We start from the raw sequence: 18,383 nt of genomic DNA, 5'->3' as shown, positions 1-18,383 counted from the left end.
GCTGAAGAGTAGAGAATGGATGGGGGAAGGCAAATACAAATAGAGAGTTCTATTTTCCAAAAGTAGAGGACAGCTGGACTAGCAAAGCAAGCCTCTGGTTATAACACTGTGTAATATACTTTGCATAACATATATCTACAGCAATGACAAAAATGCAATACATATTTGTATTTGTCAAATAAAAGAGAGTGCTCGGATTCCATTAATGAAGTGGGCTCTGAAAAAATACTTTTGAAAAAGACACTGGATTTGCTCTAGGGGTTAGATTGGTAATTCTTTGTCAGTTCCACTATATATATGTGTGTGTATGTGTGTATATATATATATATATAGATATAGATATAGATATAAATCATGTTCATGCATATAAATATATATATATATTTGACTTTCATTTAAAAAAAATCTTATAATTCAGAAATACACAAATGGAAAATAATTTAAATATTATCTGGACTAGTGATATCCCAGTGCACTGGACAAAAGCAAAAAGAAAGCTTTGCTGGTATGGAAATAAACTCTCTAAGAAGGCCACGTGCACGTGAAAGTCTTACACAAAGAAGGGAGTCCTTTTACAGAAAAGTTCAGATTAAAAAATAAATTAATTCATTTGTTATTTATTTAATTTTTTAGGCAAGGCAACTCTTGGTTGACCTCACAGATTGCAAGGACCTTATCAGTTTACAATCCCTTACTTTTTAATTTTTTACGCCTACAGCACCTGGTCTTCCTAGGTGGTCTCCCACCCAAGTACTAACCAGGCCCGACCCTGCTTAGCTTCATGAGATCAGACGGGATTGGGCTTGCTCAGGGTGGCATGGCTGTAGACTTAAAAAACAAATTAAGAAGTAAATGATGCGATCTACTACAAGCAAGAGTCAGCTTTGCAAAATCTAGTTAATAGCACCTGGCATTATGGTCATCACTGATGTTGCTGGTTCACTCCACTACGAATGCAACTGATGTTTCTGATATCCTGCAATGATGTCAAGATCTCATGGAGACTTTTAATAAAGAAGAATTGTAGTTGTAACACTCTTGCCCTGTGATTTGGACATATTTTCATAGGTTCTTATTTACAGGAAAATCTAAGATATAGATGCAATTCTATCCTTGTAAATATACTACCCCACTGATCCTGATCCATTGTCCTTGAAATAAACTCAGCAATTTTTGTCTTTCTCCCTCCAAAGACATCTTTCCCAGGAAATTCTTTGACCTTTCAGATAAATAGACTCCTAATAAGCCCGCTTTACTAGTGCAGTATACACATCTGGACATACTGATATTTTGATGTAAAAACAAGTTAGACTCACTGTGCATCTGTTGCAAAACAATTATACTCACACTTTCTATCCTATGGAGTAACTATAGAGTTCACATGAATAAAATGTGTGAAAGCATTTTGAAGACTATAACCATGTATACTACGAGGGATTATTATTTAATTTATTCTTTTTTTTTTATTCTTTACAAAGATAATCCATCTTTCTAACACTAGATGTTTGGGTACTGCTAAGGACAGGGAGCTACTTTGTTCTTAAACTACTGGCCAATATTAAAAGAGAGAATTCAATACCTGGTTAATCCTGCCAGGAGAGAGAGAGAGAGAGTGAGAGCGAGAGCGAGAGAGAGATTGATTTAAGATTTCAAACTTCGATTACTTACTGTAATAACTATCAAAAAGACTAAAACTCTCCTTTTAACCCATGATAAAAATACTCAAGAAAGTGCATTATGCCCTAGCTATCCTCTCATAGATCAAGAAGAAAACAGATATAAGCATTTTGACATGCATCTATTTGGGCTACAGGGGTGCCAAAAACTTCCAAACAATTCTGTACAATATACTTTCAATTAAGTAATTTAAAGTTGTCCATATTTCAGAAGTTTTATCTATAAAGCATTTGTCAACATCCTGAATGGGCTAAGTTGTGTTCACTGCTTCCTTTTACTCTATAGAGATTTGGACAATAATGGACAGACTGGTTGGTAGCCACTATTTCTTTGGCAGTGCAATATGCATGCTTTTTTAGGGGCAATCACAAATTGCTTAAAAAAGGGCAATACAAAACCAGCTTTCAGATTTCAATAACTGAGGTTAGTTTGACTTTTGGAGATAGTGGGTTTGTTAATGGTGCACATGCCTACTTTTGCATAATTTAAATGCTAAATAAATTGCTAAATAAAAGTCAGGCAAAAGTAAAATTTTCCGCTTGACTAAAGAGAATGATGAATGTTTATACTTTCATTATTCTAGAGATTATTTAAAAATTTGTTTTAATTAAGATCAAGTGAAAGGGAAAGAAAATAACAACATTAAAAAAAAGTACCTCAGTACTATAAAAATATAGAAGACGAGGTCATTTTGTGTTCCATTTCCAATGATTTTCCTCAGTTCAAAAAACTATACCTGTATTATTGTACCTTCCAAACTGGGGGTTTTAAAAATAAGCATTTAACCAAACTTTTGTCCTTCAGTCATCCTCGTACTCCCCTCTGTCCCTAACAAGCTACTCCCATGTTTGACTCTTGGTCTTAAATGTTTTACTGGCATGATGCACACTAATACTTCTAATTGTTTCAGTTCTTGTCCGCTTTCACATGTTCTGTGCCCCACTAGCTCGGTTGATCATCAGCAAAGTAGCATTAGCTCTGTTCAGTGTCCCGGTCTACCTGAAGTTTTGTGTAAAAAAATGAACTTAAAATTTTAATTACATATAATCAATAATCAAAATATTAATAAAACAATTCCACAATATTTTAATCAGTTGGTAATGTCACAAAAAAAGAATGAAATTAAGACAATGTAATAAGTTTACTACTGAACTAAGAAAGTTTCATTTGATCGCCAATTACCTTCTAATCATTTCTCTCTTTTCCACCCACGCTACCTAGAGGAGATAAAAGATCTTTGCAGAGGGAGTCAAACAACATTTGTTATATCTGAAATTCTGCTATGTGATTTATCATAAGTTTTATTGTTTGTTTGTTTGCCTTTTATCATAAGTTTCATTGTTTTTTGCCTTTAATAAGCTAAAACAGCAGTGCAAAATGTATGAGCTGAAAATCCTACCTAAACAAATAAGAAAAAACTTACTCATTATTAGGGAGATGGAAATTTATGCTTACAAACTGAGCTAACTTTGACTTACATTACGAAGCAGTTATATTAACGTGCGCTTCCTTAATGTTTACCCTGAATTACAAGTACAAATATTTGGGTTCCAGTTCTACCTGTTATGAATTAGCTTGGGGTAAGTTGCTTAATGAATCTAGCAATTGATACAATATACATGTTTAATTTGTAAACAGGAAGTTGGAGTGAATGAATTCCAAAGTTCTTCACAGCTCAGCAAAAAAAGAAAAAAATGTTCAATATTTTAAGAAGGCAAATATTATCAGAAGGATGACTGGAATTAAAAACAATCTCTTTCCAGTTTCTGACTCCCTTTATTTTCAATAAGTCAGATGATTATAATAATATAACCCTCTTTGAAGTGCATTACAGAAATGTGATTGGGATTGACTTCCAGCTTCTGCCCAGCTGCTGCTGTCAAATAGAGGTTTTTTTCTGTTAGCGGGTCATAAGTTGTTGGAGAAGGGAGAGCAAGGGCACAAGTCAAATGCTATGCTCGTTCCACCATTTTTTCAAGCCTAATCTCTTCTGAACAAAAGTATGCAATAGGAACCAACTAATTGAGAGATTCTTGGAAGTCCCAGCCAGCCATAAGACTTAGAATTGTCCTTATTGATATTTAAGTGGGATATATATATAAGCAGGTGAGGCCAAATAGCAGTGTTCCTGGACAGATTTGAATATGCAGTTGGATCCTCAAACTTTAGGCCAGATAGCTGTGACTCTCCCTCTGGTCATTTCATTATAATTAATGCACCCCTGGATTTCATGCAAGTGAATTTTGGTTCCCACTGTCACAAGATGATAAGAATTTTACTTTTACTTATTCGAAGATGTATAAACTATTTTATTTTCAACAAACAGGTTTGATTTAAATTTTGCCATGGTTTGCAAGATTCAGTGTGCTATAACACACCCTAATTTATTCAACCAAATTGAAAAAAAAAAAAAGAGAGAGAGAGAGAGCCTACTGAAAACATGCAATGTTTTGTAGAATTAGAATGCCTCGTTTCATTTAATAAGTGTTCAGTATAAGACTTTCTTTGGTTCTTATTTTCTTTTTACTGTCTCTGTTCTTGGATCAAGTATACTTGCAGCTCTCCAAGAAACAATTTGGAGCTCACATGAGAATTATCTATTGCTAGCTACAGTGGGCAATTAATTTTTGTAAGAAGAAGCATCGAAAAGCTTTCAGAGAAGTATGATTTTCAGAGAGGTCAAAGCTTGGTCTTGTACATTATGTGCCTGAAAATTACTCGAGAAATGTCTTATAACTTCAGTTTTCTAGAACCCGCTCTCGAACTGCTGATACAAAAACTATGGGTAAAAACAAGGGAATGTTTATTCTAAACACATTATACATTATTTCTATTGTACGTGAAGTTTCTAACAACTACTCATCAAGGAAGAAAAATTCTGATTTAATTTAAATTTATTTCTGTGTTTAGATTGTTTACGTTGTGATTTTTACTTACTAAACATCAATTTTGAACACTAGAAACGTTCCCTACCCTGACTTGCGCACCCTGTTAAAATTCCCACTTGTTTTCTAGGGTACAGACATTTTAATGTTTCAGATTAAAAAAAAAAAATCTATAAAAGTAATTTTTAAGTAATTGTAGGTATTTTATAAGAAAATGTATTAATTTAAAAATTATAGAAATGTTAGGAAAATACTTTGGTATAAGAAAAAATATATATACAAGTAAAATCTTAAAAGAAATTAGTACAACATTACAATGTTAAATAGGATTTGAGACTAGCCTTATAAACTCATTGTATGGTTAGTTATTTTATTTTATTTTTATTTTTTCCTTATATTTTTAAATGCATATTTCATAATTTTGGCCACCAAAAATAATTACAGGGAAGAAATTACCAGTAATGATGTGTACTATAATCATATATATTTTTGTCTTTAAGTTTCATTTTTAAATGAAAGAAACTAGGGCATCTTGGAAAAATGGCTGAATTTAGGTGAGACAAGCAACTTATAAGATGGGACTGGAACATGATTTTTTGGAACGAAAACAAAGAAAACATCAAAGACTAATGGGTTATAACAAGAAAAGCATGGTTGCAGGTCTGAAAATGATCTTAGAAGAGAAAGATGTGAGAGTTTCAGCAACAAAAACAATGATGTCTGCACTCAATTGAGACATATAGGTTATCTGAAAGTCCATTATTTCATGATTTTCTAAAAATGAACACCAAAAAATTGGCACTATTAAAAAAAGATACTTCACCAACTATCTATTTCTAAAATTGATAAAGGAAAAGAATTAAGCATTTATTCTGATTTGCCTGATCAAATTGTCTGTAAGGATAACTAGAAAGTCATAACTGAGTAAATATGCTTTACTTCATGATAATTCTGATAAAAAAATGTAGGCAAAAAATTATATCAGAAAATTGAATTTTTATACTCCTTAAAGATATAATTGATGTAGTCTAAAATTGTCAACAGATGTTAAAACCATTACTTGAAAACTCGTTTGGGGACTGGACATTCACAAGACACTAAAGTATTACTATCCTAATTATTTGCTTATTATAAGGGGACAAAGATAAATTTACACTGGAGGGATCAGGCTGTTAGCATCTGAATCAGCTGAGTAGTCACTAAAGGTAGAACTTCCAGCATCCTGTGCTTCGTGACCTGAGGTAAAATGAAATAGATAGAACCACATGTTTTACATTACTGCAAAACTGCTAAATGAATTTTGAGGGCTTTGCATCTAATTTTCAATTCACAAAAATTCTGGACATTGTATAGGAAAACTGATGTTCTCTCTCCAAAAGCCAAGGTGTTGAATTAAAAATGATTAATAAATGGTAGATGTATTCTAAAAAATACTGTTTATATATTTATTCAATTAAGCCAATGATAAAATTACTATTTTTACTTTAAGCATCAAAGAAATTTGAAGGTAGATTGAGTATTAGATCAAATTAAGACATTTTTGTTATATAAAAACAACCTTTTTTTAAAAAAGAGATGTATACTATCATTTTATGATTGCACTATTTGATTCAAGTACTTCAGTAAATTAAGAATTAAAGTAAATATGGCAAATGTTAAAATTTGTTAAATCTTGATGATAGGTTGAAAATAGCTCTATTTTCATAATGTTTCACAAAATATTTTAAAAGACATAATTTTAAGACATCTTTAGTATTCTCTTAATTTCTATTTAGTATCCTCTTAACTGGACAACTTTGATAACCCAATGACTACCTGATTTGTAAACCCAGCATTTTTGGTCTGTTTTCCCCACTGAAACAGATATAACTAGTGTCTTAGTAAGTTTAGGCTACTATAACAAAATAGCACAGATTGGGTAGCTTATAAAACACAGAAATTTATTATGCACAGTTCTGGATATTGAAAGTACAAGATCAAGCCACTAACATGGTTGTGCTCTGGTGAGGACCCTCTTCTTGGTTCACAGCTGGTGACTCTTGTGTCCTCACATGACGGAAGTGGAAAGAAAACTCTGGAAGGTCTATTTTATAAGAGCATTAATCCTGTCCCTGAGGGCTCCACCTTCCTGACTTATGCACCTCCCAAACTCACATCCTAATGTTAGGTAGTTAGTCAGGCATGAGTGACAGGAGCCAAGGCCCAGCTCTGTAACCATAAAAACTTCCCTTGAGGGCCTTCCTTAAAGACTTCCCAGAAACACCTCCCTTTTAGGGTTATAAATTAACCCAAATCCTAGAGCTCAAAGGCCATACAAGCTGCTGGCTAAACCAGATACAAACACATACGTAGAAGGTACTGCCCCTAACTTCAGCCTCATTATACCATCATTATAATACTATGACTATGCCCGGAAGTTCATGAATCTGACTAAATTCTAGATAAGCACATGAGAAGCTGGCAAAAGTTATAGCAGCAAATTGTCAGTCAAGGTGACCTGACATATGGATCATCTAGGCCCTCCCATCACAGCCCAAATATAAACAGATCTTCCCATCTCTGCATTGTTACAGCTTTCCTGGCTGAAAACTCGCCCCCTCCCCTTGGGGTGTACTATTGTATGTCTTTATCTCCTGAATTCCATAGGGCTGCAGCCTTCTTTGTGCATCCCATCTCCTTCTAAAATGTACTTTCAATAAATCTTACTTTTTCTAAATCTTGCCGACTGTAATTCTTTACTGCATCGGCAGGGAAGAACCAAGGAACAACACACAATGCCACCATCCACTGTCCTCCACTGTCTACCTCCTCCTCTTCCCCCATGCCACTGGAGTGACGCTGGATTTCCTATTCACCCCGCCGGTGTCAATAATATCATCACACAGGCATTAGGATTTCAACACATGAATTTGGGGTGGGGGAAGACCATAGACATTCAGATAATATCGATATAGGACATCGCTTGTAAAATTCTTAATCTTTTAGCAGGAAATGATATAGGATATCTCTTGCAGAGTTCTTACTCTTTTTAGTAAACCTAGTTAAATTTTCTTCCCTCCTTTCTTTGGGAAAAAGGCCCTCTCCCTCAAATTCTGATAATTGCCCGGAAACTGGTGACTTAGATCCTCTGGTTACTGATAAGAGTCATAGGCCCATTGTTAGCAAAAATGGTGTTAGGCCAGACATGGCCCTTAGAGTCTGAGAAGGGAGAAGACTTTAGACCAAAGGTCTTTTTTTATTCTTTAAGAAATATATTAACCAAGCCTGTCTCCCTTTACTCTCTTAATAGGCAAACGAATAACAACAGATAGATGCCACAGCAGCGGGCACTAGAATGGATAGGAGTGCGCCCTGTATCAGACCACTTGATTCAAATGCTGGCGCACCCTGACTAAGGAAGAAAAGGAAAGAGCTCCATGAAACTCCAACAGGCAGGGACAACGCCCTTCTCAGCAGTAAGCAGATACAGGAGACCTCAATATCCATACTAATAATAAGGGAGTTCATGGCTCTGAGAAAAGAGGAAATTTAGTTAGGGGGTTTCAGGTCTGTCTGCAAAGACATTGAGGTCATCCTATCCTAGAAGGGATCTGCCTTAATCTGCCCACAATTAAGCAAGTCAGAAGGCATTTTTTAAACTCATACAAATAAACAAGTAAGCAGTTTAAACATAGAAACAAGAAAGAAGGTACCAGTTTAAACCAGTCACTCGCACCTGCGTAATGAGGCCCCCAACAACTCTCAATTCACCTGAGCCTCATTACACCATCATTATAAATGATGCATATGCCCAGAAGTTCATTAATATCATATAACAGACTGAATTCTGGGAATGAACATGAGCAGAAAGCAAATGATGAATCACTGAGTCTTTTCAGTCTTAGTTGTTAATCGAGGGAGCCCACCCCTCTAAGAAAAGTAACCAGCCACAGCAAATAGGGATAAAAACCCTAAAGGCTTTGCAAACAGACCTTTTGAGCCATGCTTCTCTTGCTCAGGCCCACTTCCAGGAAGTGTATTTTCCCTTCTAATAAAGCTTTTCTTATCTGCTGTATTTTGGTGTCTTGCTCAATTCTTTGTTCAAGACATCAAGAACCTGGACAACACACCAGGAGAGAATCCCCACTCTCCAGTAACAATACCAATTGGTGAAAAAATAGTAAAAAAAGCATGTTTAAAGTCTCGTAAAATTGTGTTAAGAGCAGACGTAAATGAAGAAACATTTATTCAAGAGAACCTACTGGTAATTAGTAAGGCAGTGAGAGGCTATGGCATTGGAACCATGAACTACTCTCTCCATACTACACACCCCCTTGAGTCCAGTAAGGTTGAAACTCAACTCTAAGTGGGTGCACACAGAACACAGGACTCACCCTCCTACCTCCCTATTGAAGGCTATGGCATCTTATGAGGAGCTGTGGGAAATCAATATTTCTCACCCACCTTACGCAGTTACCTAATGCAAATTGCAGGTGAGTTTGGCCAAGAGGTCGGAGGCTCCATTCTTTACCCAGATCCCACTTAGAGTTGGGGGCTCTCCCACAGGTGCAGCATGCTAAAAATATTGGTGCCTAATTGGCTTTGCTGGAGCTTATTCTTACAGTGGTAATTACATTCTTCTCTACGTATAGGTAAAAGGAAACCAAAAACACCAGAGGTTGCAACCTCACCTAGAGCTCTACTTCCAAAGCAGCGATGTCACTCAGAAACAAGCCACTATTCCCAGCATTATCTCCAGATTCATAGCCCAGAGAGTTTGTCTGTGGGGAGAGATGGGCCATAAAAGAGTTCTGTAGCTCTCCTCAATTTGAAACAAAGTTCAAGTCTAAGGACACCCGCAAAAACAATGTTTTTGATAGAAAGCAGTTAAGAGGAGTCTTGAGGCTTCATTAGAGATGTAAGCAAAACCACAAGGCAAGTTTTCCAGAGAGAAACAGAAAAAGAGACAGCTAAGAACAAACCTCTAACACTGTGGTGTTCCAACAAACCTCAAATACTGACCTCAAAAACAAACCCTTTAAAGAGACCAGAATATAACTGGATCGGTTTGTACAGTAATTTATGCTGGAGGACATTGATGAAAACAATATAGCTATTATATAGTTGAGTTTAACAGCTGGATGAGGTCAGGAAGGAAATAGTCAAACGAAGGAATACTAAAGGCAACAAAAATTATCTTTGAGAGGGGCCAGGTTTTGGATTTAAAAGAAACTTAAAAATTGTATTTATTGACTATTTGATTAATATTTTAGCTAACTATCTGAACAAAATGTAACTAAAAGAGCGTTTGTTTACAAAAAAAAATTTCACCACTGTAGGACAATTACGTTGATTTACAAAGTATCTCTACAAAGGTGCAAAGAACTTTCAAGTTCAACTAATGGAGGATGATCAAGAATCAATGTATGTATACTTTCATTACGTATGTTTTTATTTTAACATAAGTATTATTATTAAGTGTTGTAGTAAAATTAATCTTTGTATATTGAAAACATTTGTAACTTAGGCTATGACTTCTATTTTTATTTGTAAAATATCATAGCTTATTTGATATAATTTTGTGTCTTCATAACCAATTCCAAGTACATTGGTGCTCATGTCTTAATTTCCTATAAATAATTTTAACCACAATATTGTGCTCTACTTAAAACTATTTTTTCCCAAATTTTAAATTTTTAAATAAATTACAATAGTATTATTATGTATGGTGTTCCACCTTTGTGGAATCAACTTCTACAAGTTTATTTGTTGCCATGATTTGTATTAAAAAAAAATGGAACCCTTAATTGGAGATAACCTAATTTGAAACCTCTGTTGACGCTGCTGTGAATAAACCAAGTAAAACTTAAATATTTAGATAGTTCTGTTAACAATTGTAACACTTTAAAATCTATCATTACATTTATATTTGTGCTCTAGAACTGTCATTTTTTTCTCAGTGAAAAGCCAGCCTTCTCAGAATGATAGGTAAACTCAAATTTTGCAGCTGCATCTGTTTCTACTGGTTTCAAGTCTAGTCTTCTAAATTATTATTGATTTTTGGAGTGTGCGTTAATACTTCTTTTAATATATCTATGTCTTCTGATTTTCATGTTTTCTGTGATATTATTATAGCCCCAAGGGTAGGTGTTAAACATCAATGAATATTTTATGTAAATTATGCTTTAATCACTACCTTTTTACTTACATGCATAACTAAAATCATATTTTTAACATTATTTCAGAAAGGGTTGTTGCAAAATAAAAAGATGTTCCTAAAAACTAAAATCAAACCTCGGTAACAAAAATGTTCATACTAATTTTTTTAAGCTCTATAGCAGAACTGTTCAGCCATTTTGTGAGTATATTTCATATATATCTAAAGTACAGTTTCCTATATTTCTCCTTGACCCTACCTACTAATGCCCTAGAATAGTTAGGAATTTAAAAGCAGCAGGATAAGTCATGACAACATTGCCAAACATCCAGAAAATATCCATTAGGCTCAATAGCATTGAATAGTTGTCCAGTTGTTCTTTTGAGCCCACTCTGCATGACAATTTTTGTGAGGAGAGAGTTAGGAGTTAGTTATGCTGCATCTAGTACAGATGAGGGTTGTGCTATTAGCCATCTTTCATGTTTAAGCATATTAAATAACAACCATGTTTATTGATGATGCTAAATTGAGAAGCTGAAAGTACAGAATGGAGTCCTGGGGAATTCATCATGTGTTATTTTCATACATTTTTATTTTAACAATTATATATTCTTTAAAAAATGGAAATCCTGCAGATGCTGATGCTGATTTGAATGGGAAGCAGGACTATAGCTCTAACTGGGATTCTCATAAGCAAACCATTTTGTATGGTTATATTAACATTGGTATAAAAAATGTAAACTCATTCATGATATTTGACCAATAAGGGTAATTGGTTATAAGAATACAGAAGGATCTGAGACAATTAAAGATTACCCAGAAAATGGAGTTGTGCTTTGAGAGGGACTGGATCTAACGGGTGCTTCTCTGCATTTTGCTCTTTCGGAGTCTTCCTGTCTATAACTAGTAACTAGTCTAATACAGTAACCAGTAAATTTAGTCTCTGTCTAGTGACTTGTAAACGTTTTAGAATTTATTCTTTAGGCAATGGGGAGTTTAAGAAATTTTACAAAAGAAATGTGATCAGATTTACATTTTAGAAAGATGACTTTAATTGTAGAAAGAACTGTCTTCAAATGATTCCTCCTCCTCTTTAAAATCCCCAAAGAAAAAACCATAAAATCTCCTTTTGGAAATTTTCTCCTGCTTCCCCAACAGCAGGCTCCCAGAAGGTGATTTGCTTGCTGATAGGATATGTCCCAAGTGTGTACAAATTAAGCATTCCTTCTAAAGCAATCTCATAGGCACTAAGAAGAATCCTTTGAATTGTACTTATAGTTCTCATTATGCTCCAGGTGCTCAAATTAGTGTGAAACGGCTTCCTCTGTGAATAGTATTTTGGATACTATGTCAAGGGGAATACACCACAGGGTGATAAATGCAGATGTTTTCTGAGTGGAAACTCTGCTAGAGTAAGATCATATTATAATTTTGAGCAATTTTTCGCATTACTTTGAATATAAGCATTATCGGAATACAAAGAAAATGGCTTCATATGCATAAACATTAAAATTTAAAGGCCCAAATATTAAGTATAAATATTAGAGGTTGACTTCTGTTACTCTATTTTATTTATATTTTATATTTTTAATATTTCCTTTAGAAAGTATGTTTCGACATAATATTTACTTAATATTTCTTATCTTCATAGGCCATATAGGCTGTGTTCTGAAGTTTTGACTGTAGATAAGTAGAAGTCTGGCTCTCTGAGATGCATCTCTAGAACTTATTCATATACAAATTTCTTAACTCTCCTCCTCAAGAGTCAGAATCAGCTGGTCTGGGAATGATTTATCGAAGTATTACAAAGACAAGTAGGGCATATTCTCTACCTTCAAATATTTACAGGTTAGAAAGATTTTATATTAGCCCCTTGTATTCCATCGTCCCTGCTCTACCCAAATATATATTCACCTTTATTCATGCTTGCACTATCATATAAGCCTTTTCTATGAAAATCTTCCTGCTTATAGTTTCATCTGATCCCACCTATCCTTATCCATGGTATACTTCAAAGAACTTTGAACGTACAAATTCCTATCGATTTTGCCTACTGCCAAACCCAGTTACACCTCTCTATTTTGAGTACCACCACCTTTGTCTAAGTTATACTTATATCTTTAATAAACAAAGGTGGAGCTTCCTAACTCAGGTAGCTTCCTACCTCATTCATTCTTCCTTTGAATCTATTCCTCATAATACAGATGTAGTTAACATTTTAAAACACAAATTGAATCATGTTATCACCTGATCTTTTTCCCCATACTTCCCTCTTAAATATTTTCCTTCAGTAGCTTTTCATTTGCATTTCGGATAAAGTCAGAAATTTTTAAAGTACCAAAAAGTCTACATGTCCTAGCTATAATTACCTCTCCAACATCATCTCACACCAGGCTTTCGTTTTCATTCTCTTCCCCAACCATTACACCGTTATTTTAGATTTTCTGTACCATGGTTGAGAGAATAATGCTCCTTTCCTCTATCCTCAAAGATGTCCATGTACTAATCTCTGGAACCTGTAAATATGTCACATTATATAACAAAAGGAAATTAGGGTTGCAAATGAAATCAAGATTGCTAGACTAATTTTAAGATAAGAGTATGATGCTGTTACCTTATTGGTTCCAATCTAACCATAGAAGTCCTTAAAAGTGGAAAAAGAAAAGGCAGAAGCATGCTTTAGATAGATGTGACTTGCCCCCTTAGCCAAGAAATGTTACCTTTAAAGTTGGGAAGATCTTGATTACAGTTAACAAGAAAATGGATACCAATTCCTACAACCACAAGGAGCTGAAGGATGACAATGATATGAATGAGCAATGGATTCTCTTGCTTTTAGCCCAGTAAAAGGTGAGGCAAGAGCTGCGTCTGCTGCATAAGTCTCTGCTCCCAGGTCCACTGTCAGATAAGACCAAGTTTCTCAACTTCACTTCTTTCCTTATTTCACAGAAATAAAAATAGATCTTTAAAATATATTGGAAAGACAGCAGAGTGAACAAAAATAACATTAAGAAGTTAACGAAAGATGAACAAATACAAACTTAAAAATATGTCACCAGTCTTTTAAATCTGAACTCTCTGGTGTGCTTGACTCATATATTTTGGCTTCCAACTGCATCAGGGGCAAATTAACATAAAATTACTCAGAATTAGCTCTGGGAAAATTTGGTTAGCATTATGGCTAGATCTGGTGGGTTTCTGATTCTTTCGGTTTCCACTTCTTAGTTTCCATTTCACTCCAAGTATAGCTCTAATGTTTTCTCTTGGGCCCTGAGTTATGATGATTTATTATAACTTAGTCACTTCTATTATGCTTGCTACCCTCATACTCACATCCAGGGCCTGAATCTGGAAGGAGCAGGGCCAAAGTGCATCAATTTGTGTGGGACTTGTCCCAAGGAAATCAATCAAAAGAAGGCTGCATTGTCACATTTGTTTTGTAACATTGTTGAAGGAAAATATTTTTATTTAAAATATTTAGAAGTAATGAGCCATGCCCCCAGGAATCCCTCCACCCAACCAATAACAGACCTAGAGCCGCTTCTTCCTTTGCTCTATACAAATGGACTTAAGTATTTCCAAAACTTATGACTTTCCTATATCCAAAGACTTCTTCCTCAGTTTAGCTGATTAGTAAACTAGTTTGTCATCAGTGTTCCTGATACTCAAAGTTGAATGATTTTCTAGAATTTTACCACTGCAGCTTTTCTACCTGGAATGAAAATGGAAACTTTCTGTTATTCTTAAGAGAAAACATGTTTTCTTACTAATAATTCTTAGGACTAATAATTAGATTCATAACTTAATTTGACTGCTGATAGGTGCTCTTATGAACATTTTATTTGTTTATTAAAAGATTATATTCCTCTTTTGGCTTTTTGTAATTACTGGAGCCATTATAAGATTTGTTTAATATCTTGGTTATGACATCAAAATAATAAGGTTTATCAACCTTCAGAAAGCATCAGAAATGTATTCCATGTTGATTATTAGCTTTTGTATCTATGCTATTTAATGACTTTAGACTACCATTTAAAAACTCAAGCCTTCTTTTAGTTATTGGGTAGCATGTGCTTGTGTTCTTCGAAGAGAATTCACAAATATTTTTGACTGAAATATTGAACTGTAGTTCAAAAGAAAGAAAAATATGTTAGAATAGTAATTAATTTGTTTATAGACAGCTGTGTTTTTCAATAGTTTCTCTTCCTTAATTTTTTTCAGGATCTCTAATGGTTTCCTACTCTACCTGTGTAGTGCTCACCTTTCATGAGAATGGTTTCACCAGTTGGAGTGGATAAACAAAGTTATGACAGGAAAAATTCAGTGAGTATCCATTTGTTAGCCACAGGTTACTTCCTAACTTTTGGAGATCTCACACTTCATCCAATTGCAGTCAACATCATGACCAACATTCAAGCATAACAATTTGTTCTTTGATGCTACTGAAGAGTTGCCCAGGTCTGTCTCTGCATGGAGGGTGTGTAGTGTAGAAGCAATGCCACAGGCTTTGCAATTTGACAGAACCGAAAACTAATTTGACTCGATTATATGCTAATTGGTTTGAACTCTGGGAAACTATAACCATTTCGAGCCTCAAAATTCTATTCCATAGAATGAGAATATTATCTGACTTAGATTGCTGCCAATTAAACATAGTTGAGTAGAATGACTGGTTTATACTCAGTAATTCAATGGTAACTGTATTAGTTCTGTACTGCTACTTAATTACTGCATATAACATCCTAAAATAGCATGCATTTATCTCAGAATTACTGTGGATCAGGAGTTTAGGTTTGGCTTAACTGAGTGCTCTGTTTAAAGACTCACAAGGCTGCAATCAAGTTGTCAGACCAGTTGTGTCCTCGTCTGGAGACTTGGCAAGCATATATTCACATTTTATTATTAAAGTTTTCAAACACCAGAAAAGTAGAGAAAATAGAATAATACAGTAACATGTACTTACTCATCATCTATTTTTAAAAATGATCAACATTTAAATGTTGATATGACCCATTTTATTTCATCTCTACATATCCTCACACACTTTTCCCCACTAGATTATTTTAAAGAAAATTCAAAACACTAATTTAATCCATAAATCCTTTACTGTGTACAAATCGAAAAGATGTATATGTCTTAATGATAACCACAATGACATTATCATAATATAAATTATAATTTCTTAGTATTATCTAGTAGGTCAGTGTTCAAATTCGTGCAATGACCCTAAAAATGTTATTTTACAAGTGGGTTTGTATGAATTGAGAAACAAACAAGTTACATTGCATTTGACTGATATTCTCTTAAGTGTATTTTTTTTTACTTTATGTAGATTTTCATTAAAATATAAATTACAGAAAATTACAGAAATTAAAAGCATACAGTTTTATGAATTTAAACTCTGCCAACCACTGTCTCTGTTCAAGGGCAACCACAGTCCTGACTTCTAAGACCACAGAGAGTTATTCCTGATTTCAAACTATGTAAATGAGTGCATGTGTGTGTATCATCATAAGAAAAAAACAATAACAAAAAATAAAAAATGGACCACTACGCTTGCCACATACCATATAGAAAAAATATTTAAGATAATAACCTAAATATAAAAAATATAAAAGAGGAAATAATAAAATCTTTATAAGAAAACATAAAAGAATATAGTCATGGCCTTATGATAGTCAAAACTTCTTAATCAGGACATGAAAAGCACAATCCATCAAAAAAGACAGTAAAGTGAACATCATTAAATTCATATATCATGTTAATCAAAAGAGAGCCTGAAAGAAGATATAAGACATATATAAATTGCCAATAGGAGCATTAAAAATTTTATGACACTATTAGTTATCAGATGAATGTAAATTAAAAATCACAATGAAATACCATATATACTCACAAGAAAGGTTGACAACAACAAAAAAAACTGATAATGCCAAGTTTTAGAAGTGTATTGAATAACTGAAATTGTCTTACACTACTGATGAGAGTGTAAATCAAACTACGTTGTATCAAACTATATTGGGACATTTTAATGTATAAACTTTGGATAAACATATGCTTACTCTATAACCCACAATACTACTCCTAGTCATAGGGCCAAGAAAAAATGAGTATATATCTGTATCTATATCTATATCTATGTATCACAATCCATCTAGATTAGATAGACGATAATGATTGATAGATAGATAGATAGATAGATAGATAGATAGATGATAGATATAGACAGACAGATAGACAGATCTATTCAAAAGTAAGTAGAACAATGCTTTTAACAATTTTATTAATAACAGTGCCAAACTGGAAATAAATTAAATGAACATCAAGAGGTAAATGGAAATACAAATTGTGGTCTATTAATACAATGAAATAATAAAACACAATTAAAAAGAGAAAACTGCTGATATGAACAATAGTTGTGAATCTAAAAATCATTATCCTAAGTGAATGAAGCCAGACAGGAAAAAGCAAACACTGATAATTTACAGGAAGTTCAAAATAGGTTTAACTCTTGATAAATAGGATAAAGTGGTAATACATGTCCTAATGGAAGGTTTTCTCTTGAGTCAGATATTGACTGAAAGGAGTATGAGCCACATTCTGGGGACCTGGAAATTTTCTACACGTTAATATAGACCATGGTTACAGGAGTGTATACATATATAAAATGTACTGAAGTTGTATACTTAAGAGCAACACAGTTTATGCACTTACAGTTCATATGTTATAGTTCAATAAAAAATAAAGACAAGCACACTGACAGACATACCTTCTTCTTGGGCTAGAAGAGATTGGGGATAAGCCTTAGTATAGCAAGACTAGTCTCTTATACTATCTCTTGTCTTAAATAACACTTTGTTCTAATTTGACATTCCTTTCCAAATTTTAAACTAGGTGAATTCTGAAATCCTCTACTATTCTGAGGGTCTATAAATTAGGGAGTAGCTAAGGATAGTATCAAACCTCTTAGAATTCTACTATTCACAAAAAGGCATGTTTGGAAATTTTACCAATTATACATTTTATTAAATTCTATATTTTACTAATATACACAATAGACACAAACTTTCCCTTACCCTATCTCATGCTACTCTGGGAAAAATTTATGAGAAGAGATACATGTTCTTAGAGTTGTCATTTTAAATAATCTGAAGGGCCCAGTGATTACCAAATATCTTTTTTCACTTTCATACCATCCCATAATTAAACTTCCTGGTTATATTCTTTGCACCATAAAAAGTATAAATTAGACCCAGAAATCTACAGTAAGCTTAAGACTTTTTACCAGCACATCATGATAACCAACATGACTGTATTATTCAATAACTTTCTATGGTACTCAGTTTATTAAATGGTAACTAAGACTACATAATACACATTCAAAGAGTATCTAGATATAGATGTGTCTAATAGTGAAGCCATGTTTTGAAGCACTCACTACAGAGACTTGTTTATCTTCCTTACTTTAAATTCTCCTCCATTTCGCTTTCTATGAAAATTGTTGATATATTTTAAAAGCATTGCCTTGAAATGTTTTCTATGGTTCATGCCTTTGATGTCAATGAAAAGCTTTGGTTTTAAATACGTTCTGGGTAACAGTGGACTAGGAGATATTTTACTTAACTAATTGAAATTAAAATTTGTTACAAATAGTTTGAAATTATATAATCAATGAAAACTAATCA

The 18,383-nt window shown here is 33.8% G+C and overlaps 1 pseudogene; it reads right to left on the bottom strand.

The window, feature by feature from the left end:
- Positions 1-709: 709 nt before the first annotated feature.
- On the bottom strand, positions 710-829 carry LOC112482691 (annotated as a pseudogene).
- Between the last annotated feature and the right edge of the window lie 17,554 nt (positions 830-18,383).

Source organism: Pteropus alecto, unplaced genomic scaffold, assembly GCF_000325575.1.
Source record: "Pteropus alecto unplaced genomic scaffold, ASM32557v1 scaffold155, whole genome shotgun sequence".
NCBI classification, from domain to species: Eukaryota; Metazoa; Chordata; class Mammalia; order Chiroptera; family Pteropodidae; genus Pteropus; species Pteropus alecto.
The sequence above is the reverse complement of the archived record's forward strand: the minus strand, read 5'-3'. Positions and strand labels throughout refer to the sequence as shown.